The sequence below is a fragment of the Taudactylus pleione genome, unplaced genomic scaffold (genome assembly GCF_031769625.1).
Source record: "Taudactylus pleione unplaced genomic scaffold, aTauple2 ptg000377l, whole genome shotgun sequence".
NCBI classification, from domain to species: Eukaryota; Metazoa; Chordata; class Amphibia; order Anura; family Myobatrachidae; genus Taudactylus; species Taudactylus pleione.
Window position 1 is genome coordinate 2,702,134 of NW_028284778.1, and position 26,759 is coordinate 2,728,892.

General features: G+C 47.3%; 1 pseudogene; it reads right to left on the reverse strand.

The window, feature by feature from the left end:
- The window catches only part of LOC148508017 (uncharacterized), a 45,664-nt pseudogene extending 22,856 nt beyond the window's left edge, over positions 1–22,808 (reverse strand).
- Positions 22,809–26,759: the final 3,951 nt, after the last annotated feature.

The window sequence follows — 26,759 nt, forward strand, 5'->3', positions numbered from 1 at the left end:
GTTCCATGGAGAGCCCTCAGGACCACAGCCAAATTCCAATAAGCCACTGGTGGACCAAAGGGAAGCTGAATGTGAAGCACACCATGCATAAAGGTGCAGACATCAGGGAGAGTAGCAATCCTATGCTGAAACCACACTGATAGGGCAGAAACTTGCACCTTCAGGGAAGCAAGGCGAAGACTGTGATCTAAGCCCACCTGTAGGAAAGCCAAAACCCTGGATAACCTAAACACCTGAGGGTCATAGCCTCTAGGGTGACACCACTCTGAGCTCTGAGCATGGTGTTAACTACAGAGAAGGAACAACCCCAGGACCTTAAGAGGGTAGTCTCAAAAGCCACGCCGTCAAAGACAGACGACCCAGGTCCAGGTAATGGCAAGGACCTTGAGACAACAGGCCTGGACATCGAGGCAACAGCATCGGAGTGTCTATGGAGAGACTCCGAAGATCTGAGTACCAGTGACATCAGTGCCACGCTGGAGCTACCAGCAGGAGCGTGCCTTCTTCTTGCTTGAATTTGCGAATTACTCGAGGAAGAAGGGAGAATGGAGGGAAGAAGTACACAAACTGGAAGGTCCACTGGACCGACAGAGCGGCTACCAGAAGAGCCTACGTGTCTCTTGTTGTTGACCCATACACAGGCAGCTTGTTGTTGTGTAGGGAGACCATGAGGTCTATCTCTGGAAGGCCCCACTTGTTCACCAGTAGTTGAAACACCTCCTGTTGAAGAGACCATTCCCCTGGATGCACGTCTTGATGGCTGAGAAAGTCTGCTTCCCAGTGGAGGACTCCTGGCATGAACACTGCCAATGGCAGGGAGATTGCCTTCCGCCCAAGCCAGAATGCGGGATACCTTTGTCAGGGCCGCCTGACTTCGGGTTCCTCCTTGGCGGTTTATGTAAGCCACTGTGGTGGCGTTGTCCGACTGTACCTGCACAGGTTTTCCATGGAGAACATGTCTTGCCTGCTGGAGAGCTTTGAATACTGCCCAAAGGATCAAGATGTTTATTGGAAGTGCAGATTCTGCAGGTGTCCATCTTCCCTGGGACAAGTGTGGACCCGTCACTGCTCCCCAGCCTCAGAGAGAAGGACCCAGTCCGCAATCCAAAAGGGCGCCCCTTGTTTAGGTGAGCAGTCTGCAGCCACCAGGTCAGAGACAGACATACCTCTGGGGAAAGCACTATTGTCTGTGTCTTTATCCAATGGGGCCACCCATTCCATCTGGAGAGGATCAATTTCTGCAGAGGTCTGTAGTGAAACTGGGCATACTCCAGTGATACTGAACATCAGCACCATGGATCCCAGTAACCTCATTGCCGAGTGAATAGACACTTCAGCGACTCTGCAGGCAACTGCGTACCTTTACCTGTAATGCAGAGATCTTTACCTCCGTCACAAAGATCCTCTGATGTTGGGAGTCCAACAGGGCTCTGAGATGGAGCATCCTCAGTGAGGGAACCAGGGATGACTTCTTCCAGTTTATCAGCCAGTCGTGATTCTGCAACACAGATATTGTCAGTTGCAGATGACACTGATGTATCTCTGTAGACCCTGGCAAGCACAGGAGGTCATCCAGATAGGGCAACAAGCGGACCCCCTGCATCCGCAGGTGGGCTGCCATGACTGCCATGACTTTGGTAAACACTCGAGGCTCTGTGGCCAGACCAAAGGGCAGTGCCAGAAACTGGAAATGTTGATCGACCACTGCAAACCTGAGGAAACGCTGGTTTGCTGAGAAAATGTGGATATGCAGGTAAGCATCCTGAATATCCAGCAACACTACAAAATCCCCAGACTCCATTGCCAACATGGTGGAATGCAGGGTCTCCATCCTGAACCGAGGAACCCTCAAGGACTTGTTGAGGGTCTTGAGGTTGAGGATGGGCCGGTAAGACCCATTGGGTTTCTGTACCAGAAAGAGATTGTAGTAATACCCCGTTTCCTTCTGGGGCAACGGAACTGGCACTATAACTCCAGCCTGGAGCATAGAGTGCAACACATTCTGGAATTCCAGGGCCCTGCCTTGATCTGACTGAAGGCCTGTGGTGAAAATCCATCTGGGAGGCCTTCCCTGGAAGGAGAGGGCATACCCCCGAGAGACCACTTCTCTTACCCAAGTGTCCATGGTGGTCAAACACCAGCACTGGGCGAACTGAAAAAGTCGGCCTTCCACTTTGGGGTCCCCCAATGGGAAGGCCCGTCCCGTCAGGCTAAAGGCTCATCGTCCGGCTTGGGAGTAGGATGTCTTGTACTCCAAGCCTGCCTGATTGTCTTGGAGAGGACTGTATTTTGGACTTACCCTGGGCCCTATATGGCTCGAAAAAACGAAGCCCCAGACCCCGATGGGACTGTAACCGATGGCAGACACGCAGATTTAGCTGCTGCCAGCGTGGCCACAATTCTGTCCAGATCAGGGCCAAACAGGACCCGTCCATTAAAGAGCAAGCATTCCAAACCATTTTTGGAATCAGCCTCCGCTGTCCAAGAGCGCAACCACAGGGAGCGGCGAGCCGCTACTGCTGCCGAGGAGATTCTGGAAGTGAGGAGACCTATATTTAAGGCTGCCTCATTAATGTACGTGGCTGAGTTTCTGAGATTACCTACTAACTCCACCTGCTCAGCTCCAGAGACGCCTCCAGATTATCTGCCCAGCGCTCCATGGCTCTGGCCACTGAGCACACGTCCATAGCCATTCTGGAAACCCCTCCAGCAAGGGACTAAATGGATTTTAGGCATATTTCCACCTTGTGATCCGTAACATCCTTCAAGGAGAACATGGAGGGTATGGGCAATGTTGCTCTCCGTAATAGGCGTGTGACATGAGAATCCACCTGTGGAGGGGTTTACCATTTGGAAAAATAATTATCCGCAATGGGTTATACAAAGGCCAAGCATTTTTGAGGCTGGAACCGCTTATCTGGATTTTCCCATGCCTCCTTTAAATGATCTATTAACTGACCAGATAGAGGAAATACAGTGACATCTCCCTTAACATCCTTAAAGAAGGCATGTTTAGATTTGGCCACGGGGGGATCTCAATAACCAAGGCCACACGGACTGCCCGTATAAGGCCAGGTATATAGACTTTAGACTTAGACTCCTCCTTCCTTAGTACGAAGGGGCTCCTGGTCTGAAAAGTCAAAAATCTCACCATCATCAGACGTCATGTCATCCTCATCATACTGAGACATTAAAGGCTGCTTAGAAGGCCGCAATGGTGACTCCCCTTGTAAAACGTCTGTCAGGTGCTGTATTGGACAATAAATTCACCCACACAGGCTCCCGCAAGACCTGGGGGGTCAAAAGTGGGAGACACTGGGGTACCATCAACTGCCTGGGGAACCCTGCATGGGTGATGAGATCACCGGCTGCTGCGATAACCCATCTGGGGAAATGCAGGGGGCGTCGCCAACTTGCCCACAATGGTTGTAAGTGCCTTAGCAAAACAAGCCCAGGGCGGTTCTTGCACAGGCACAGTGACAGAAATCGGGCGTGATATAATATAACATGCCCTACATAAACCCTCAGCGTTCACATCTCCCTCCACTAACTGCACATTACATTTTGTACATTTTAGCTGAAGAGGATATTCTCGTTCACTCCCAGACATGATGAGTGTGAACGGGGTATATGTGACTCCCCACACAGAAAAACACATTTACTGTGAGGTAATGAACACCCTGCAACACCGCACCGCAAGGGCTTTAGCAGAGAAAGAACAGGTATAGTAAAATGGCTGACAGTCAGAAGTGAAAGTACAGGCAGCAGCACTAGCAGTAAGTCACATACAATGCAGAAATAAATCCCTGAACTAGCAGCACTATGATCAACTAGGCAGACACAGAGCCTGGTAGAAAATAGTGCAGCATACACTGACCTTACTGGAGGAGAGGTATGCGGGGGACCCAGACCGCGATGCCACCTGTATCCAGCGTCCAGCAAAGTTTGCACACTTCCAATTGAAAATTGCCGCCGAGGAGCAGAGAGGAGGCGGGCCCGGGGAAGGAGCGCTCACACAGGCAGCCAGACCGCAATGGAGAGGCACTGTGCAGCGGGGGAGGCGCCGGCTGTTAGACAGGGAAGGCTCGCACCCCTGGCATGCAATTAACTCCTGGGATGCTGGAGCTTAACCCACTCATGCTTCAGCTCGCTGTCCCTGGTGCTCTAGTGGAAGTGCAGGTTAATACCTGGCTCCACGTGCAGCCAGTCCCCAGGGAGCCCCCTGCCTGGGGACCAAGGACTCTGTATCGGCGGGTACCCTCCGCAGGACTCCGCCGCTTACCTGCCCCCTTGAATCCAGCCACAGTCCGGGTAGTCCGGGGTCACCGCTAGCTGTGACCCCAGACACCCACCAGCATCCCCGGATCAGTACCGGCATTCTGGTCCGGCGGGGTGGAGGAGCGACAGCATAGACGTCAGTACTGACTGTCTATGCTGTGCAGCTCATCTTATGCAGCCACAGCTGCCTTGAAAAGAACTTCAGGGGCCATTACAGCCCACCTCTGTAAATGGTGATCCGACTCCGAGCCGGGCACCTACGAAACTGATTTGCCTTGGGGGCGGGGTATAGGAGAGGGACCCCAATGCATCCTGGGAGGCTGAAAACTTTAACTCTGTGGTGCCCGATGTCTGACGTCATCTGCCTAAACCCCAAGGTATCCTGCGGACACCCTATGGACCCTGATGTAGAAAATGATAAATTACTATTTTTGATATGATAATGAAGGTAGAGTAACTGAAACAGAATTATAAAGTACCTTAGTAGGGGGTGACAGAGGGGGCACAGTTGGCACCCCTAATACAGACCTTACTGACCACACGTCATGGCCTGATGCCCTTAGTAAGGCATTAGGCCATCATGTAAGGTATGTATGTTCAGTGGCATTGAGTATGGAATTGCACAGAAGGAATTTATCATCCTTCTTCCCAGGGCCTGCTGTTCGTAGATTCCCAATACGCATTCCTGATTCCCGTACGCAGATATCAATCCCGATTCCCGTACAGATGATTCCCGATTCCTGTATGCAGAACCCATTCTGCGAGTGTGCAGAATGGGTCCTGTGTAGTCACACACAGACTCTTTAATGCCTCTATAATCATTATATATATATATATATATATTATATATATATATATATATATATATATATATATAGTTAGTTCCTAAATGATGGGTATATCTTTTGGGTTTTTTCTAATATCCTTTACTCTTTTATTATTTGATCCCAGGAGACATCTATTAATTTTGTGGTATTCCTCATCTTTTTAGCTTATAGAGAGATATATATAGCTTTCTATGTACTTTATATCTGGGTATCTTGTAATATATATTTCTTAATTTCTGATTAGATTAATGTTTCATACTGAGCAACACACAGGTTTTATGTTTTATTTATTTATATCTACATTTTTATTTTTTATTCATATGATCATTCGTAATTATACATATTCCTTCATTATATCTGTATTAAATATATGTATATTTTATTGCATACGATTTTAACATGTGCAATTTCTATATAATAATTATTGCATCTGTATTATTTTTTGACAATTAATCATCATGTTTTATTTATTTTATATAAATTACATACAGCTTATAAGATCTATTATTTGGGTTGATGCTCTTAGTACAGTGCCAGATTAATGTCCACATGGGCCTGGAGCTGATATTTATGAAGGGCCTATTGCAGAGGTTCCCAAACTTTTTTTGAATCACGACGCCCTAGAGTATCAGCATTGTTTTCACGGCACCCCTAAACCAAACATTTGTTATTGAGAAATCCTGAAAAAATGTAGTGAAGTAGTGAAGTGAAGTAAATTGTGCTGACCGGTCCTTAGGCACAGTTATGTGGTTGTGAACAGGTTTGAGCTTTTGTTTGTCCACATATTTACATTACATTGACCATAAATAATTTGATTTGGTGTGAACCACCAACCTGAGGCACCCCTGCAAGTGTCCCGAGGCACCCCAGGGTGCCACAGCACACAGTTTGGGAACCACTGGCCTATTGTGTGCCGCTGCAGGGGGTGTGACAGTCGCTGCGATGGTGTAACTAGAGATGTGAGGGCGTGAGCTGCGAGGTGTGGTCTGCACAGGGGGTGTGGCCAGTGCCATGGGTGTGGCTATAGTGGAGCAATTACAAGAAAAAGTTGCGCTCTGTGTGAAATGGTATGACCTCTATTGTCTGTCTTTCATTAAGTGCTAGAATAGTTTAAATAAAAGAAAAAAAAAAATCTAAATTGTTCACTGATCATTGTCATATTTCTGTAAGTGTTCATCCCACATCCCTAGTCACTGCTGTAAATTAATAAATGAACGGCCTTCTTTAGCTGTTCCTTTTTAAAAAATAAATATCTTCAATGGTAATACTGGACTAGGGCAGTAAGGGCTACCTTACTGTACAGCTGTGTATGCATGAGTTTGTTTGGGCATTAAGTTTTTTTGTTAATTAAAAAAAAATAAAGTTTAAAATTAAAAAAAATATTTAAAATGATAAAAAAAACTCAGAAGTCTTTACATATAAAAAATATATCTTTTTTGTTTGTTTGTTTTTTAAAATGTAATCTGTTATTGCCATCCTGAGATAGTGCTAATAGAACAGGTAGGACGAGGACGGGATGTACTAAAGGGGAAAATGCGGTAAAACCCTGAAAATGCAGTTTTGGGGGGTTTTACCGCATTCCCCATATGTACAAAGCACCAATGGGTAATGCCATCTTCAGGTGGAGTTACCCAATAGAAGCCTATCGGCTTCTTATCGGTACGCTCCCCCTTGGGAGGGATCCGATTGGATGCACACATATTAGCGTTCCCACTAGGCTGTTTTAGCGGGGCGTGGCGCCCTGCCCTCTTTCTGGAAGGCAAAAAGCGCCCTGCCCTCCAGAAGGAGGGCAAAAAGCGCCCCGCCCTAACAGCCTGCGGGAACTGTCTTCACCCGCGGGTCGCAGCGTCCCGCGGGTGAAGAAATGTGCGGTGACCCGGTCACCGCCAGAGAATAGACGCCGGGCGCATGCGCCCGGCATCTATTCTCCCTGTCTGCAGGGCTTGGGGGCTGCCCGGCGTGTCCGTAAGTGCCGGGCACGCCCCCAAGAGTGACGTAAAGGGGACGCGTCTTATAGACACGCCCCCTTGTCGATGACCACGCCCCCTGCTCGGACACGAACGTGCCCTCTCTAGCTCGGGCGCCCTGCCTCGCGCCGGAGCTAGAGTGAACACTACATATACAGAGTGACTGTGCAGTATAGCTGGGAGTCGAAGGAGCTGTGAGACAGAACTGCTCAGCACAGTGCAAACTGGACGGACCAGCAGAGGGGATGGGATGGTGAGCACAAGGGGGGGGGGGAATCTTAGGGATCTTCATAAACCAAATTTCTGGGGCCCCTATACACCTTAATCCAGGGCCTGTCGCTCTTCCTGTTTGTGCTGACACTGTCCCTTTGGGAACGATGGGGTGGGTGTGACATCACACATGTGCAGAGGTGGTACTCTATACAACGCAAGGAGGGCTTCTGAAGTCTTCCAAATCGCTCGCCGCTCCTTGCACTCCCAGCTCTGGGTCCAAGTCAAGAATCGGTCCCCTTATGTGCACCTCAAGCTCCTGTACCCTCTTAATTTACCACTTGCGGTTAAGATGCCAGTGGACGGGATGTATACCAAAGCTGGAATCCTGACTCCCGTCAGGAAGCCGATGCTGTGATCCCAAAGGGATCAAGATACCAACGTCAGCATACCGAACACCGGCATCCCGGAGGTAAGTATACGGGTAAGGGTTAGCCCAGTGTTGGGGGGGATAGGGACCTCCCAGGGAGGATTAGGCTGCGGGGAGGGGGGTTTAGGGTTAGGTACCACCAGGGGGAGGTTACGGTTAGGCACCAACCCGGGAGGGTTTGGTTTAGGGTGTGGGAAGGGGGGTTAGGGTTAGGCACCACCGGGGGGAGGTTAGGCACCGCCAGGGTAGGGTTAGAGGAAGAAAGGGGGAGGGGTACGGTACTTATATTGGGATGCTGCTGTCGGTCTTCTGACCGGCGGCATCCTGTCCAGCCAGGAGCGTTGTAAGAGAGGAGGGGGCCCCTCCTCTCTCCCTGGTGGCTGGCAGCCGACTGACGCGGCTAGCCAGCCACCGGAGCCTTAGTAGACTCTGGGCACTAGAGTGTGCCCGGAAACTACTGCTCATGCACAGAACACTGGAAAATGGCAGCGGCGGCCATTTTTCCGGTGTTCTGAGCAGCAGTGACACCCGACGCGAGACCTCGGACAGGTAAGTTTAAAAAAAATATGGGTGCAGTGTGTGCGGTGCGGGGCCCCCCTGGACACGGGGCCCGTGTGCCCCGCACACACTGCACCCATTATAGATACGCCCCTGTGTCCAGCGGTATATCATACAGGTCCTGTGTGTGTATGTATGTGTATATATATATATATATATATATATATGTATGTGTGTGTGTGTGTGTGTGTGTGTATATAATATATATATATATATATATATATACACACACACTGTACATACATGCATATATATACACACATATATATATACTATAAACACATATTTACACTTACATATATACACATTTACATACATATATATTATATACACATTACAATATATCTATCTATATATATATATATATATATATATATATACACACAGTATATGTATATATATACATCAATAGATAGATAGATAGATAGATAGATAGATAGATGGATAGATAGATAGATAGATAGATAGATAGACACAGACATTACACCCACCTCTGGTTATGTACACTTTTCTGAGTTTTCTCACTTAGTGTCCGGCTGCAGTGTAACAGCTCAGTTGCCAAGGAGGGGTGAGGGGTCAATGGCTGGGCTTTAGAAAACCCCGGGGCACAGTTTTTAGCATCCCGGTATACAGATGAAGGGGCGGAGCTTAACACGATTTGGGGGCGGGGCTTAGCGAGATTCGGGGGCGGAGCTTAGCACAACTCAGATTGCACTGTCGGCCTGCCCGGAGGCGGAGTTTCGGACAGTCTGGGGGCGGAGCTATGAGCAGGCCCGAGGATAACCGGGGATTCGGGCAATGGGGCCGGGGGTGGAAGGAATGGGAGATAATCCTGCAGAATGGACGGGGCTTTGGAACGCTGTAGTGGACTGGTGACAGGAAAAGTTTTTTTTCCTGTCAAAACAGCAAGCACTGCAGTAGGTCCTGTGGGCCTATTTTCATGGGGTGGCCTGGAGCTGCAGCTCCACCCGCCCCATTGTTAATCCGGCCCTGTCTTAGTATGCTGAAGTTCAAATTCAAGCAGCTGAACCATTCAGCTGAAGAAGATCCTGCAATTAAAAGCAATGCACAGAGCTATTTAAACCCCTGTTTGACAGCGGATATCATGCCTTCTGAGGAAACCGGGGTTTTTGACTACCCGGAGAAATGCATCAAGGAATTCCGCTTGCTCCTGTCTGACCATTACTGATCCGGTTGTCTGTCCTGTCCCTGCATGAGGAGTTTATCGTGAGCTCTTGAAAGCTGATTGCATCTACACTGGTGAAGCACCTGTCACCACGGAGCGCTCAGTCATCGGCTCCCAGCCTGCCAGCACCGCCAGCTCCACGCTCCCGCTGACGAGCGGTCGGAGCATTACCTCCTCCAAGAGACCGCACCTGCAGCTTCTCTTTTGGGACATTTGGACATTGGAGAGACACACTGGTAACTATCTTGCTCATACGCAAGCTATACTCCCGCTATTAGCGGTGGAGCTACTATTTCCCCATTTCATCTATACATTGCTATTTGCATAGTGATTTCTTATCAGTAGCTCCCGGCAGCAGCCACCTTAATATTGTTGGCTCTATTTTATCAGGACAACCAGTTCATCAATTACATATTAACTATTACTGTTTAATTCAGGATCAGTTTTAAACTTTGTTTCCATCTGGAATAGACTCTTTATTGTATCCACAGCTTGGTCACATTGTGTCCATTTAGGACAGTTTGATTATTACACAGAATATTGCTCATGTGATATTTATGTTGGAATTGTTATCTTTTATCATCTGATATTTATTTACTGCTATTAAATCCTTTGTTATATTTTTATATTGAATAGTTTCTTCTACAAACCAGCGCTCCTACACAACTCCTTTAATGCCTCTGCCTGATTGACAGACAGATGCATTTAAGGGGTTATGTGGGGGCAGCGTCGGCTGGCGTTGACGGAAACAGGGGCGCGTCTGCCCTGTTTTCCGGGAGTGGCAAGCCCAAGGACTGCAGTGCCCTTGGCTCGCAAGCGGGCCAGCCTGAGTCCTGCTGTATTTGCATAATAGCATAGATCACAATTGCAAAGCTGCCTGCGTGCATACATCATATATCTATAGCCTGCGTGCATACATCATATATCTATAGCCTGCGTGCATACATCATATATCTATAGCCTGCGTGCATACATCATATATCTATAGCCTGCGTGCATACATCATATATCTATAGCCTGCGTGCATACATCATATATCTATAGCCTGCGTGCATTCATCATATATCTATAGCCTGCGTGCATACATCATATATCTATAGCCTGCGTGCATACATCATATATCTATAGCCTGCGTGCATACATCATATATCTATAGCCTGCGTGCATTCATCATATATCTATAGCCTGCGTGCATTCATCATATATCTATAGCCTGCGTGCATACATCATATATCTATAGCCTGCATGCAGCTTTGCAATTGTGATCCTTGCTAAATCACCCCCACAGTGCAGGACCTCGGGTTCACCCCTCCCAATGAATAATCAGGCAGGAGATTAAATAGTATAATTTGGCAAATAAAGACTTGTCAGTTTTCAGGCGAATTTCTCTAAGAAGCTCAATACTCAATAATGGGTTAAATGATGTGGGACCTGCATGTGTTGTATTGATGAGAGAGGGGTTTAGAGCTTGTAGATGCTGTATGTGCTAAAAAATGTTGTTGTTTTTTCTACTTTTTGCAAACGTTTCCAAAACACTGATAAATCACTTTACAGACATATTTCTGTTCCCCAAAATGCTGGAGAGACTTTAATTTGCTGACAAACACTTGTTGCCTATCATTTTTCTACCATTAATATAACCCTCCAGTACTTTCCTTATGACCATTAGTAGCCATATGTATGGTCCTGTTATCTCAGTTGTCACTTTTTGGGGGTACAGAATGGTTTCCCCACTTTTAGTGCACTTCTTCCAAGACGATTTTTCAAGAAAAGTCGTAACAATCTCGCCACAAGTCCCACAAGTAGCCTTGTCTAATTGAATCTCCCATTTCTTGGGTACACACTTTTCCGCAATGTGTGCGTGTTTCGTGATGCAAGCTCGCTCCTAATTTCCTATAGAGACAGTTGCGCAATTGAATCTAATTTAATAGAAAAACACACCAGAAAGACAATACATTTATAACAATACTGATATTAGTAGTCAGCAGTCCTGTCACTCCAATAGAAGTTGACTAATTAAAAAATATATATTTCCTTACAAGGAGATCTGCCAATGTTCCACTATGTCAAAGGCGGGCCAGACTGGTTATCCGGAACTGCTGGCAAATGCCAGAAGGGACAATATCCAGATTGGTCGATCCAGCAGCCCGAGCAACGCCGGCATACAGAAAGACAGGGCTTGCCTCCACACCCCCTATGACTTGAGGCACGAACCCATGAAGCGTGGCTGATTCCCCCTTTTTGAAAAGATCATGCGGATAGGATAGTTCAGGCATAGGAATAAGAGCAGAAGGGTCATGTGATAATAACATGCTTTATGATGGCACCAATGTAACTTAGAAAACACGATCACTCTGGATCCAGGCTTGGGCGGACATGTGGAATTTGGGTTGCAGGTACCTGCAATGAGGAATAATGACAACTCCGAGTAAGGTAAGCGGGTTTGGAGAACAGTAATGTGACAATACCCTTCCTCTTACGGGTGGCTCCTGGAAGGATGACCTTTATGAAATCTCAGGATAAGAGCAGAAGCATAAATGTCCCTGGCACTTATACAGGCACGTTCCTCCAGTCCTTTTTGACTTCATACCGCATTGAGGGCCTGATTCTGTAAGGATCGTAATTGCAAAGCTGCACGCAGGCTATAGATATATGATGTATGCACGCAGGCTATAGATATATGATGTATGCACGCAGGCTATAGATATATGATGTATGCACGCAGGCAGCTTTGCAATTTTGATCCTTGCACATATGTCCAACGCAGCATCAGTTAATCTGTGTACTACCGGCCGGCTGTGGTGACACATGGGGTCCCGCTGCCGCAATTTAGAGGAAGAGGCCAGGAAATCTGTCACCAGACGGAGATCCTGGCTTCTTCCCTCCCCCCGCAACAGCAGTGACACACCTCCGTTTCAGAAAATGGAGGGCATCACCGCCCCTTCCCCGTCTTCAAATGGCAGCAGACTATCAATCACTGACACTCTGCTGCCAGTTTGCATGCAGACTCGCAGACCCGTTCTGCACATGTGCAGAACGGCTCTGGCGCCTGCGCACATTCCCGAACATCAGGAATCTGAATCAGGCCCTGAGTTTACACTTTAGAAGTTACTCAGTGGAACCGATTGATATTGAGAGGTTTGAGCAGAGATATGTGGAAAGTGTTAGGTACCAGTAAATGGGATGGGTACCGGATGCCGGTGCCCGGGATCCCGGTGATCAGAATCCTGATGCCGGCACCCTGACGAGGCTATGATACCGACACGGTATCCTAACCCTCCCCCTCTTCCTACTGTAACCCTCCCTCCCCAGTGCCTGAACCTAACCTTCCCCCCCCTAGTACCTAAACCTAACCTCCCCCTCCCCGGACTCTAAATCTAACCCTCCCCCTTAGTGCCTAACCCTAACCCTCCCCCTAGTGCCTAACCATAATCCTAAACCTCCCCCTAACCCAGCTACTTACATTTGGGATTTCGGCATTCGGGATGCCAGCGCCGGCATTCTGATCGCCGGAATCCCCACAGTCAGGATATTGACTATGTCCCCCTGTAAATAGGGAGGCAACTGGAGTTTGTAGACCACGATATTAATGGTATAAGGCCCTATAAAACAGGGTGCAAAATTCATTGAAGGAACAATTAGTCTTCAGTTTTGAGTGGAAAGCCCTACCCGATCCCCAGGTTTCAGCAGAAGTATAGCATGATAGTTTTTTGTCAGAACTTATTTTATACCGAACAGAAGCTTGTAGCAGTTGTTAGCAAATTGATTAAGTGCTCTTTTCGGAAGCTGGATTAGAGGCTGTAGGACGTGGTGTGAAAGCTGGTAGCCTAGGATGCAGTTGATTGTTCTGAGCAAACTCTGCCCAAGAAAGTATTTCAGACCGTCATCTTGGGAGGATGAGACGTATAAACGTATACCACTCTCCAAATCATGATTTACTGTTAGCTTGAGGATGGTATGCTGAATAAAATTTAAGCTTGATTTGTAATGCAGTACAAAGGAACCACCAGAATTTTGCCACAAACTGAACCCCTCAATAGGAAACAATTTCTTCTGGACATACGTGCAACCGGAAAATTCCATTAACGAAAACTTGGGCTAAAATAAATGCTGATTAAAGACCAGGAAATGCACCATTTCAGAAAAATGATCCACTACGACCAGGATAGTATTGTAACAGTTAGCGAACATAAAATGTACAAAACTCAAAAGCGCTCTCCAAACACCATGTTTACACAAATGATCACCAGGTTGTAAAACACATCTAATAATTAATCTGTATTCACCCTTAATTATAGGATCACATATCAAAAATCCTTTTCCAATCTGGAAGCATTGGAATAGTCACATAGATCCCCAGTATTCAATCAAAAGGATTCCAGATTGCAAAAGGATTTTTGACATGTGATCCTATAATTAAGGGTGAATACGGTTTTATTATTAGATGTGTTTTACACCCTATGTATGTTAATTGTTTAGCCAATTTGAGTATCTTAAGGGTGTTTACTCTTTTGTATTGACTTGTGCTGCACTCTGATCTTTTTTAGGCACTCTTCTGAGGCTTTCTTGCTTATTACTATTGTAATGGTTGAAAGTGGATAGATCCGTGACAAAGTCCATTGATCAGTAAGCCCACATCCCCTCCACCAGAATGCCGGGAACCTGAGTCCTCATAGACTCAGGGCCTGATGTCACAGGCTGCAGTTACGGCAGGGATGTGATTGCGCCTGCCGCGAGGCCATGCCCCCTTGTAGACCCATGATGCCAGTCTCCTATCTAGCCTGCTTTCCCCCTGCCCTCTCGGTGATTTACAGGTGATGTATTGCAGAACCACGGCTGGCCTGCTGCCGACTACCGCAGGTGCAGGGGGAGGACCGGGCCCCGGGTCAGTTCGGGCCCCATAGCAACCACACCCCCTGCACCTACGGTAGTTATGCCAGTGGCCTGACACATATTCTTTCACATCTTTGTTTAATGTTCGCCACCAATAGCTTCTGTGAAGTAACTCTTGGATGTTTGCAACCCCAGCATGTCCTGCAAAAAGAGAAGCTTGACCCCAGTGAAGGAGATTTTTGCTAAGTTTTTCTGGAACAAATGTCTTGCCCTTGGGAGGCGTGAAAGTTAATAAGACAGATATGAAATGTGGACTGATAATAGGACGATCTTTCGAAATGACTGGGTTTTCCTTCTCCATAGATCATGAGAGCGCATCAGCCTTGCTATTATTACTCCCTTAATGGAAATTCATTTGGAATTCAAACCCAGAGAAGAAAAGTGAACATCGAATTTGTCTACGATTCAATGAGCTGATTTTAGGTACAGAAGATTCTTGTGGTCCGTAAAAAGATGATGATGGGGAATTTGGCTCTGTCCAGATGATTGCATTCCTTGAGAGCTATTTTATAACCAAGAGTTCCACATAGGTGGAGCTGAGAATCCTCTCCATATTGAAACAATACTGCTCCTACCCCTACTGAAGAAGCATCAACTTCACAGAACTGCTTCAGATTAACCCAGAGGTTCCCATACATGGTCCTCAAGGCACCCCAGCAGGTCATTCAAATTGACTGAGGTACTAATTAAGTCACCTTTGGTTAAGAATGGATATCCTTAAAACCTGGACTGTTAAGGTGCCTTGAGGACTGAGCTTAGGAACCTCTGGGTTAACCCCTTTTTGAGTAAGAGCAGTAAGCGGTGCTGCACGAATGGAGTAATTTCAGTGGAATCTGCCATAATTGGCAAAGCCAAGGAAACGTTGAATGCCCTTTAGAGTAGTGGACTGAAGCCAATTCAGCGACGTAATCAATCATCCATATCAGTCTACAGTTTAGCTGCGCCATCTGTAGCCAGCCGCTGTTCCCTCCTGTGGCCCAGTTGTGTCAGAGTTCAGCCGGGGATCGGCTGTCCCTTACCGTCCCGCCGGCTTCCTCTGACTTCCCGGGCGGCTGGTGCGGCGACGTGGGAGGTGCTGAGCATTCTCCCTGATGCTGGTGTCTCGGGCGGCCTGGTGCGCGGGGATCGGAGTTCCTGTCATGGGCGCCACCATGACACTTCCTTCTCTGACTATCCTTCCTTCCCTGACAGTCTGGCCGGTCAGCTGACGCTGTGGACCAATCAGTGGGCTTCCAGGGGTATATATCCGGCTCCTGTGTATCAGGTAGTTGCCTGAACAACCATTGTCGCTGCTAGTGTTACTAGTGGTCTCTCGTTCCAGGTTCCCTTGCTTCCAGTGATCCATTCCTGTGTGCAGCTATATCATCCATCTCACCAGTGCTTTACCATCTCAGCCTGTGTGCAGCTATACCATTCATCTCATCAGTGCTTTACCATCTCAGCCTGTATACAGCTATATCATTCATCTTATCAGTGCTTTACCACCTCAGGCTGTGTGCAGCTATATCATTCATCTCATCAGTGCTTTACCATCTCAGCCTGTGTACAGCTATATCATTCATCTCACCGGTGCTTTACCACCTCAGCCTGTGTGCAGCTATACCATTCATCTCATCAGTGCTTTACCATCTCAGCCTGTGAGCAGCTATATCATTCATCTCATCAGTGCTTTACCATCTCAGCCTGTGTACAGCTATATCATTCATCTCACCAGTGCTTTACCACCTCAGCCTGTGTGCAGCTATATCATTCATCTCACCAGTGCTTTACCACCTCAGCCTGTGTGCAGCTATATCATTCATCTCACCAGTGCTTTACCACCTCAGCCTGTGTGCAGCTATATCATTCATCTCATCAGTGCTTTACCACCTCAGCCTGTGTGCAGCTATATCATTCATCTCATCAGTGCGTTACCACCTCGCCTGTGTGCAGTATACTATCCATTTTCACCAGTGCTTCACAATCACAGCCTGAGTGTAGTTATACGTACCCACCTCTCCGGCGTCATAATCTCTGGCTGGCTCCAGTACCACTACCCACCTCGTTACTGGACTCTGTGGTCCCTACCTACGTGTTACAGTATTGCACTGTGGTGCACTCTTTCTAACCGGCAACCCGGTAGAGTGTGTCCGCAGTGCACACTTCCTTGTACCTCAAGTACAGTCTCCCTACGTGCCCCTTACTGGCACAGACCCTTTGGGCCACGAGTGTTCGTCTCTCCTTTTTCCCGCAGGCTTTGGTCACCTAGTCAAAGGACCGCGACCTGCTTATGAGGTGCAACTCAAGCCCATATCCCGATTGGTGGGGTCACTGGCGAACACCATCTCGTGGGTTAGATTCCGCACCTTTGACTAGGTCTCGCCAACGACCAAGACCTGTGGATGCGGAGGTCGTACATTCAGGCCCCTTGCCTCCGTTTCCTCCCGCAGCCTCAGGCCTCAGCTTCCAGAAAACCGCCTCCCAGCGTGACAGTTTGTTCAGGCCAAATGGAAGCTACAGGCTCCCCAGGTACTGGGAATCTCCAGGAGCTAACGACTCGCATGGATAACCAAGAGGCGGCACAGCAGCATGTGGCCCAGTACCTACAGGAATTATCTGGTCAGCTCCTGTCTATTCAGAACACTCTGGCAGCTATGTCTCATGCTCCACCTTCTGTCGCTCCTACGGTTTCTCCTGTATTACCTTCGGGGGTTGTTCCTCAAAAATCCCGTTTGCACTTGGCTACTCCCGTGAGGTTTGATGGTACTCCTCAACGTCGTGGTTTCATAAACCAGTGTGAGATCCAGTTCGAATGCCTACCCCAGAATTTCCCTACCTCCCGGTCTAAGGTGGCCTATGTAATTTCATTACTAACCGGGGCAGCTCTGGATTGGGTCTCCCCCTTGTGGGAACGAGCAGATCCGCTCGTATCTAGATATGAAGAGTTCGTGGCAGCTTTCAAAAGGATCTTTGATGAACACGGGAGATCTGTCTCTGCTACTTCAGATTTGCTTCGTGTCCGTCAGGGTACCCGGTCCGTCGGGCAATATGTAGTACAATTTCAAACCCTGGCGTCCAAACTAAAATGGAACGAGGAAGCACTTAAGGCTTTACCACCTTATCCTACATGGCTTATCTGAGAGGATGAAGGATGAATTGGCATCTAGGGATTTACCTCGCACCTTCTCGGATGTTATAGCCCTCTGTATAAAAATTGACCTTCGCCATAGAGAGCGGTGGGGAAATAGGGGGCGTGGAGATCGTCCTCGGGATCGCCCATCCTTGGCAGGTCATTCCTCTCCTTCCTTCTCTAGCAGTGAGGAGCCGATGCAAATTAACAGATCCCGGTTAAGTACCGCCGAACGGAACCAGCGTTTTCAAAATAAATTGTGCTTGTATTGTGCTGCTCCGGAGCACACATTAAGGAATTGTCCTGTGTTGACGGGAAACGCGAAACCCTAATTGATGTTGGGAGCATGCAATTGGGGGTTATTTCTGACTCCTCCCAAATGACAGTTTATTGCCTGTGTCACTCTCCTACCAGTCCAGGACAAGGATGGTTAAAGCCCTTGTGGATTCTGGGGCTGCCGGCAGTTTTATTTCTAAGTCACTGGTTCAGCCCCTAGGCATTCCGGTGGTTCCATTGCCAAACAGATTACTGCTCTCTGGTGTAGATGGCAAGTCCTTGCTAGGGAGATCCATTTCCTCAAAAACCCTGCCAGTGTTCCTCCGGATTGGATGTCTGCACCAGGAGACTATTGAATTTTTTGTTCTTCCCGACTCAGCCTATGAACTAGTTTTAGGCCTCCCCTGGCTACAAAAGCACAATCCTACGTTTGAGTGGTCCAGTATGCAGATTTTATCGTGGGGTCCAAGTTGTTTCCACGGATGTCTCATCCAAGTACTCCCTGTCCGCACTAACGCGGTGTCCTCCAGTGGAAATATAAGCTTCCCCCCGTCTGACAAGCCCAAGTGTTCCTCTGTTCCCGGTCTACCAGCAGCTTATCAAGATTTTGCCGATGTATTTTGCGAACAGGCTGCGGATAAACTTCCACCTCATCGTTCCTGGGACTGTGGTATTGAGCTCCTGCCAGGAAAGAACCCTCCTCGGGGTCAAACCTACCCATTATCAGTTCCTGAAACAGCCGCTATGGCGACATATATAAAGGAGAATCTAGCTAAGGGGTTTATCCGGCCCTCCACTTCTCCAACAGGGGCGGGGGGTTTTTTTGTTAGCAAGAAGGACGGCGGGCTTCGGCCTTGTATTGACTACCGGGGTCTTAATCAGATTACTGTAAAGAATCGATATCCTCTGCCTCTGATTCCGGAGCTTTTTGATAAAGTTCGCGGGGCCTCTTCGTTCACCAAACTTGATCTGCGGGGTGCGTATAATTTAATACGTATTAAAGCTGGAGATGAGTGGAAGACCGCTTTTAACACCAGAGACGGCCACTTCGAATATCTCGTAATGCCCTTCGGACTCTGCAACGCCCCAGCGATATTTCAGGGTTATGTGAACGAGATCTTCCGGGATGTCCTCTACAGTTTTGTTATAGTCTATTTGGATGATATTCTAATTTTTTCCAAAAATTTGCAAGATCATCGCCAGCATGTCCGCGAAGTCTTGTCACGCCTCCGGAAGCATCATCTTTATGGAAAAATATACAAGTGCCTTTTTGAACAAACCTCGGTACCCTTCCTAGGGCACATAATTTCTGGAAAGACCCTCTGGATGGATCTGGAGAAGTTAAAAGCCATTTCTGACTGGCCGTTACCAAAATCCTTGAAGGCTACTCAATGCTTCTTGGGTTTTTCAAATTATTACCGGCGGTTTATACCAAATTTCTACACACTGGTGTCTCCTATCACAAATCTCACAAAGAAGGGTGCCAATCCCATTTGCTGGCCAGATACTGCCATCCAAGCCTTCCAAAAATTAAAAGAAGCCTTCTCCACTGCACCTATCCTGTGCCAACCCCAATTGGACAAACCGTTCACAGTTGAGGTAGATGCTTCTTCAGTAGGGGTAGGGGCAGTACTGTCTCAAATCTCAAGTGATGGAAAGTACCATCCCTGTGGGTATTTTTCTCGTAAGTTTTCCATTGCCGAAAAGAACTACGGAATTGGTGATCAGGAACTACTAGCAATACGGTTAGCTTTAATGGAATGGCGGCATTTGTTGGAAGGAGCCAACTTTCCAGTTACTGTGATCACAGATCATAAAAACTTAATCTACCTCCAAACGGCTCACCGTCTAAATGCTAGACAGGCCCGTTGGTCCTTGTTCTTTTCAAGATTTAATTTAAAACTTCAATTTCGTCCTGGCAGTCTAAACAGAAAAGCTGACGCCCTCTCACGGTCTTTCTTGTCCAGCACTCAGGAAGAAGATCATCAACGTTCCCGACCAATTTTAGATCCTGTAGTCTTCACCTCTACTCAAATGTTGACTCCTCCCCCAGGGAAAATTTTTGTGACCCCAGAACTATGGGGAAAATTACTAACTTGGGCTCATAGCTCTCTGTTTGCTGGCCATTCTGGTATCCTCAAGACTTACAAGTTCCTTCAGCGTTCCTATTGGTGGCCCACAATGAAAGGGGATATTCGAGAATTTATTCTTTCATGTGTAAAATGCGTTCAGCATAAGACTCCCCGCAAGAAGGCAGCAGGTCTCCTGTGACCCCTGTCCATTCCTAATACTCCTTGGACCCATATATCCATGGATTTCATCTCTGAACTACCATGCTCCCAAGGATACAATACCATATGGGTAGTGGTGGATCGCTTTTCTAAGATGGCACACTTTATTCCATTGATGGGTCTCCCTTCTGCTCCTCAGTTGGCAAGAGTCTTTGTTAAGGAAATATTCAGGTTGCATGGACTTCCTAAAGAGATCATTTCCGACCGCGGAGTTCAATTCATAGCTAAATTTTGGAGAGCCTTATGTAGCACTTGTGGAACCAAGTTAAAATTTTCTTCAGCCTACCATACACAAACTAATGGGCAAACCGAAAGAGTTATAAGACTCTTCATTTCCTCCTCACAAGATAACTGGCCGGATCTATTACCTTGGGCAGAATTTTCACACAACTTCAAATATCACACTTCCTCCAAAGCCACTCCTTTTTTTACGGTGTTTGGGAGACCTCCTCGAGTCCCAGATTTTCAAAATTTGCCTACAGTAGAGGTCCCTGCAGTTTCTGAATTGGTGGAGTCTTTTGCAACCGTTTGGAAGAGGGTTCATTCCTCTCTGAAGCAGTCGTCCAAGAACTACAAAAAATTTGCGGATAGACGATGGGTCGCTGTTCCACTGCTAAGAGTTGGAGATAAAGTCTGGGTATCCTCCAGGAACATCCGATTGAAAGTACCCAGTATGAAGCTAGCCCCACGTTTCATTGGTCCTTACCGTGTTCGCAAGGTCATCAACTCAGTCGCGTATAAGTTGGAACTCCCTCCTCAACTAAGAATATCCAATACCTTTTATATTTCTTTGCTGCGTCCTCTAGTGCTGAATCGTTTTCAAACTTCTGCTCCCAAGTTACCTCAAGTGTAAACTTCTCAAGGTACAGAGTTCGAGGTAGGGAGGATTTGGACTCTCGATTTACCAAATCTAACAACCTCCAATATCTCATTGACTGAAAAGGGTACGGTCCGGAAGAAAGGGCATGGATCAGAGCCACAGACGTTCACGCGCCTCAAATGGTTCGAGCCTTCCATATTAGATTTCCTGGTAAACCTGGTGGGTGTCCGGTGTCCACCCTGAAAGGGGGGAGTACTGTCAGAGTTCAGGCGGGGATCGGCTGTCCCTTACCATCCCGCCGGCTTCCTCTGACTTCCCGGACAGTCGGGCGGCTGGTGCAGCGACGTGGGAGGTGCTGAGCATTCTCCCTGATGCTGGTGTCTCGGGCGGCCTGGTGCGCGGGGATCGGAGTTCCTGTCATGGGCGCCGCCATGACACTTCCTTCTCTGACTATCCTTCCTTCCCTGACAGTCTGGCCGGTCAGCTGACGCTGTGGACCAATCAGTGGGTTTACAGGGGTATATATCCGGCTCCTGTGTATCAGGTAGTTGCCTGAACAACCATTGTCGCTGCTAGTGTTACTAGTGGTCTCTCGTTCCAGGTTCCCTTGCTTCCAGTGATCTATTCCTGTGTGCAGCTATATCATCCATCTCACCAGTGCTTTACCATCTCAGCCTGTGTGCAGCTATATCATTCATCTCATCAGTGCTTTACCATCTCAGCCTGTGTGCAGCTATATCATTCATCTCACCAGTGCGTTACCACCTCAGCATGTGAGCAGCTCTATCATCCATCTCACCAGTGCTTTACCACCTCAGCCTGTGTGCAGCTATATCATTCATCTCATCAGTGCTTTACCACCTCAGCCTGTGTGCAGCTATACCATTCATCTCATCAGTGCTTTACCACCTCAGCCTGTGTGCAGCTATATCGTCCATCTCATCAGTGCTTTACCATCTCAGCCTGTGAGCAGCTCTATCATCCATCTCACCAGTGCTTTACCACCTCAGCCTGTGTGCAACTATATCATTCATCTCATCAGTGCTTTACCATCTCAGCCTGTGTACAGCTATATCATTCATCTCATCAGTGCGTTATCACCTCGCCTGTGTGCAGTATACCTCCATTTCACCAGTGCGTTACCACCGCCGCCTGTGTGCAGTATACTATCCATTTTCACCAGTGCTTTACCATCACAGCCTGAGTGTAGTTATACGTACCCACCTCTCCGGCGTCATAATCTCTGGCTGGCTCCAGTACCACTACCCACCTCATTACTGGACTCTGTGGTCCCTACCTACGTGTTACAGTATTGCACTGTGGTGCACTCTTTCTAACGGGCAACCCGGTAGAGTGTGTCCGCAGTGCACAGTTCCTCAAGTACAGTGTCCCTACGTGCCCCTTACTGGCACAGACCCTTTGGGCCACGAGTGTTCGTCTCTCCTTTTTCCCGCAGGCTTTGGTCACCTAGTCAAAGGACCGCGACCTGCTTACGCGGTGCAGCTCAAGCCCATATCCCGATTGGTGGGGTCACTGGCGAACACCATCTCGTGGGTTAGATTCCGCACCTTTGACTAGGTCTCGCCAACGACCAAGACCCGTGGATGCGGAGTTCGTACATTCAGGCCCCTCGCCTCCGTTTCCTCCCGCAGCCTCAGGTTCCAGAAAACCGCCTCCCAGCGTGACAAGTTGTGTACATGTCAGCGGTTCCCATTCATACCTGCGACTCTTACCATCTAGTGCAGCCCTACAGCAGCATATCTCCATCACTACCTGCGGTCCACTCAGTCCAGTATGCAATCATATCTGCAGAATTAACATCTCCACTGGCAACAGGGAACTGCCTTACCTGTTGTCCACCAGCAGGCGTATCAGTCCTCGCCAAGTCCATCGCTGGGTATTCAGATTCAGCCTCTGCCCAGATCGAGATTGCCAGCTCAGGTATGTCCCTACTGCGTACCATCTCCGACCCTTGAGGTATAAGTAAGATAAGCCCACACTGTGCTGAGAGTAAGTCCTGGTGCCAGCCTAAGTACCGGTGTGCATATCCAGTCACTAAGGGAACAACGGTTTGGTGGAAGATCTCACTTAAAGACTCTGTGGGTTTATCTTGCTTCACTCTCTAGGGCACTGATGTTTAATAGTGATCTCGTTAAGTCCTCTATAGTCAATGCATGGGCGGAGGCCTATGTCCTTCTTTTTAACAAAGAAGAACCCGGCACCGCCTGGAGAATTAGAAGGACAGATAAATCATCTGTCTAGGTTTTCTTTTATGTACTCAGACATAGATTGCGTCTCAGATAGAGATACTAGATATACGTGACCCCTAGGAGGCATCTTGCCAGATATTTAATCGATGGCACAATCCCATTCTCTATTAGGGAAAAGTGTCTCTGCAGCTTGTTTATTACAGATGTCTTGGAAGGCCAAATAGGCTGGTGGAATGGCAATTCTGTCAGCAATTTGAGTAAGCCGGACATGGCATCACATTATTATTAGTAATTACCAGTTATTTACAAAGCACCACAGGCGTAACTACCATAGGTGCAAGGGATGCAGTTGCTATGGGGCACATCCTCCTTGTCAAAGTTGTGTGTTATATACATTCTTCACTATTGGGTAGTACATAGGGGCCCTTACAAACATTTGCTATGGTGCATTCAAATACCTACTTACGATCCTGTATAGCACACACATATTTTGCAATGCTTTACAGCTGAAGACAGATTTTTCTCCCCAAGCCACTACCTGTGGAATAGACCAGTCAATATGAGGATTATACAATAGATAATAAAGGTGGATAGAACCCTGGCACGGGCACTTGTACCAACCAATGGTGAGACATGCACAGAAAAAACAGGGAGGTGCAGAAATATGCTTTCCTTATGGTTTGTTTCCTACTCCATGCATCCATCAGGACAAATGTTTTGTAAATATAAAAGATAAAAAGGTAGAAAATATCCCTACAATTGTGCCGTACGTTTGCAAATCAGATGAGACATTTACTTTTGTAGCCCATGAGTTACAAGCAATAAAATCAGAGCTAACATGGTTAGACCCATCAACGTGGTTGTCAGGCGTGGGAACTGTTACGCTGCGTACACAAACAGGAAAAGGGCTGGGCTGCACATCCTAATATTAAACATGATAATAGGTGCTATCATGCTGAGACCTGTAGTTCTACAGCAAAAATGAAAGGGGGGAGGAGCAGGTGCACACTATAAGCACTAAGAATACAAGTGATCAAAATATCTATAATAGACTGCAATAATAAACATGGTTTTAAATGTAAGGTTTCTTAGTACATGTTTGGCCAAAGATGTTTGCCCACCTGCCACGTCACGGCAAACCTTATATAGGTGGGTCCCTAACATCCCTAATACTGACACACTAATTAATTTATCTAGGACTTACCTAGATAACTCTGCATTCCACCGGGGAAGTAGAGGTACAGCTAGATACAGCACCTGCATTACTACCTACTCTGTATTACATACTGTCACCAGTTATCCTGAATAAACCTCCAAACCTGTTTATGGATAATCTGTCTGGCCTTTCCTTCTAACTGCTGGTGCCTATTGTTCTACACCAATAGGATATAGCAAGAGGAACATGGTTACAGAGCACTCGATCACCAAATTTCTTCTGCTCATTTTGTGTGGTATACTCTTTATATCTTTGATTATTGAGCTGGTGACATGTTGTGTTACACCACTATGCAAATGTTGATTTTGTTATAATACATCCCAGGGCCAAAAGACAGATTTTGTAAAGTTGGGGGGGCTTCTCACATGTTCCAAGATCCCCTGAAGGGTGGAACTGCTAAGAAAATTAATTATGTGTTAGTCATGTTACTAATAAAGCTTTCTGATAGTTCAATGATATTAGTTTGATGCTTAAAAATAGTTGTATATGATTATTACTCTTAGTATGCTTGCGCTTTTATTGTATGTAATATGCTCAGGTCTTATACCTTGTGTGCTACTTATACACATTAATCCATAATATATTGTGCAATAGTAAGAATTGACATGCTTTTAATTACAAGATGTTACTGCGCTTTGTCTCTTTAGAAACTGGAATTCAGTTATTTGTACTTTTTTAATCTTTTTGTTGCTTTCATTTGGGCCCTCAGGCTGTGGTAGATGTGGTTTGGTTACATTTCTTCTTGCAAATTATTTGTAGAAGAAGCAAGTTTCACTTTATCTACGTGTCAGACTCAGAATAGAGTAAAATGTCATTTTACGGGGGGGGGGGGTGTACTAGCTGACCAAACAAGTATTTCTCATAATGTGTCAGCAACTGTTTCTTCAAAATGACATAGGACAGGCTAAATATCACTATGAAGCTGTCAAACTACACAAAGGGGCTGATTCAGACCCGCTTGCAAGCGCTATGTGCTCGCAAGCAGGTCGATGTTTGCCCCCTGCGCATGCGGGCGCTCCGTCGCTATGGGTCTCGCACCAAAACGAGACGTCTGTTGATTGTGATTGACAGCTCTCCCCGTTTTGGAGGCGGGCAGGGGGGGTGGCTACACAAAGGTGGTGAGATTCCGGCTCTAAATAGAGCCGGAAGCTCACTGGGGCTTGCGGGAATGAGACCCTACCACAAGGGTCTCATCGCAAGCCCCAATGGTCGCGACCATCACCTGGCCACTCGCAAAAGCTGTGGGTGGTCACCCACAGCTTAGCAAGCGGCCAGGAGGCCGAAAAACAAAACAAAAAAAAACCGCCCTGATTCAGAGCGAGCGCTTTGAAAGAATGTCCGGCTCTGAATCTGGGCCAAAGTTCTACCCCAGCAGTTGTCAAGACCTAAATGTCATCATACCCATGGATCAATGAGAAGACACGACTGATAGACTCAATGTTAAACGATAATAGATCAATTTTAAGTACATGACTATTGTGTCAGAAATACACCACCATACAGTATATAGTTAAATGTTTGTCACTGTAAAAAATTATTTCCAAATGGACTTCCGGTGGGTGGTGCATCCAAGATGGCCACGTTGCAACTTAGCTCCATAGCTTGCTGTTTAATCTTTGGCCTTCTCTGCTCTTTTCCTTACAATCCCTCACTTCAACTGTCCAGATTTAATACTGGCTACGGAGGATTTACTATCCTTATCACTCCGGAGTGGGACTTGATGGACTACATTTTTCTGGCGGGCTGTCAGCAGCTACCACCAACCAGGGCTGTAAAGAGGGTGGTGTGGCTGGTGCCATCAAACAGCCCCTGCCCTGCATCTGGCTAGCAGGGAGCCAGGAATGACACCCTACAGCCAGTATCGGTGCTGCAGTGACAGCTGGGGCATCCTTCAGACGCTTCAACCATACACGTCCTTAGGATGCTCCAGCCAGTGTGCGCTGCTCCAGTCATGGTACTCCTGCCCACTCACCCACTGCAACCTTATGAGATCTTGCGTTCAGCAGCGGCACAGTGCGCACTGAAGCCCTGTTACGGGGTTGCCACTCACTCCATCACCTCTGCGGCTGCTGATGGATGTGTTCTTTTTGTGGGATTCCTAATCTTGCCCCTGGGATCCCTGCCTGATGGAAAGCCGCTACCAACTCTATGGGGTCAATCCAATTAGGTGCGAATTGCGAGTTGCTATTTTCTCTTCGAATTCGCAGTGAATTTATTTTGCAATTCAATTAGCAACTCGCACTGAACCAGTAAGACTGAGGGTCTGATTCAGCAGTGCACGTTAGGGTCTGATTCAGCAGGATCTCTGTCAGCTGACAGTGATTTCCTGGCCTCTTTCTCTAAGCTGCGGTGGCCAGCTGTGTGACCCCATGTGTCACCGCAGTCGGCCATTGTTACGCAGTTTATCCAATGCTGCGTTGCACAATGCAGCTCGTATATGTAATGCACAGGAGGCGTGATGTCTCCTGCTGCATTACCATATCTGCAA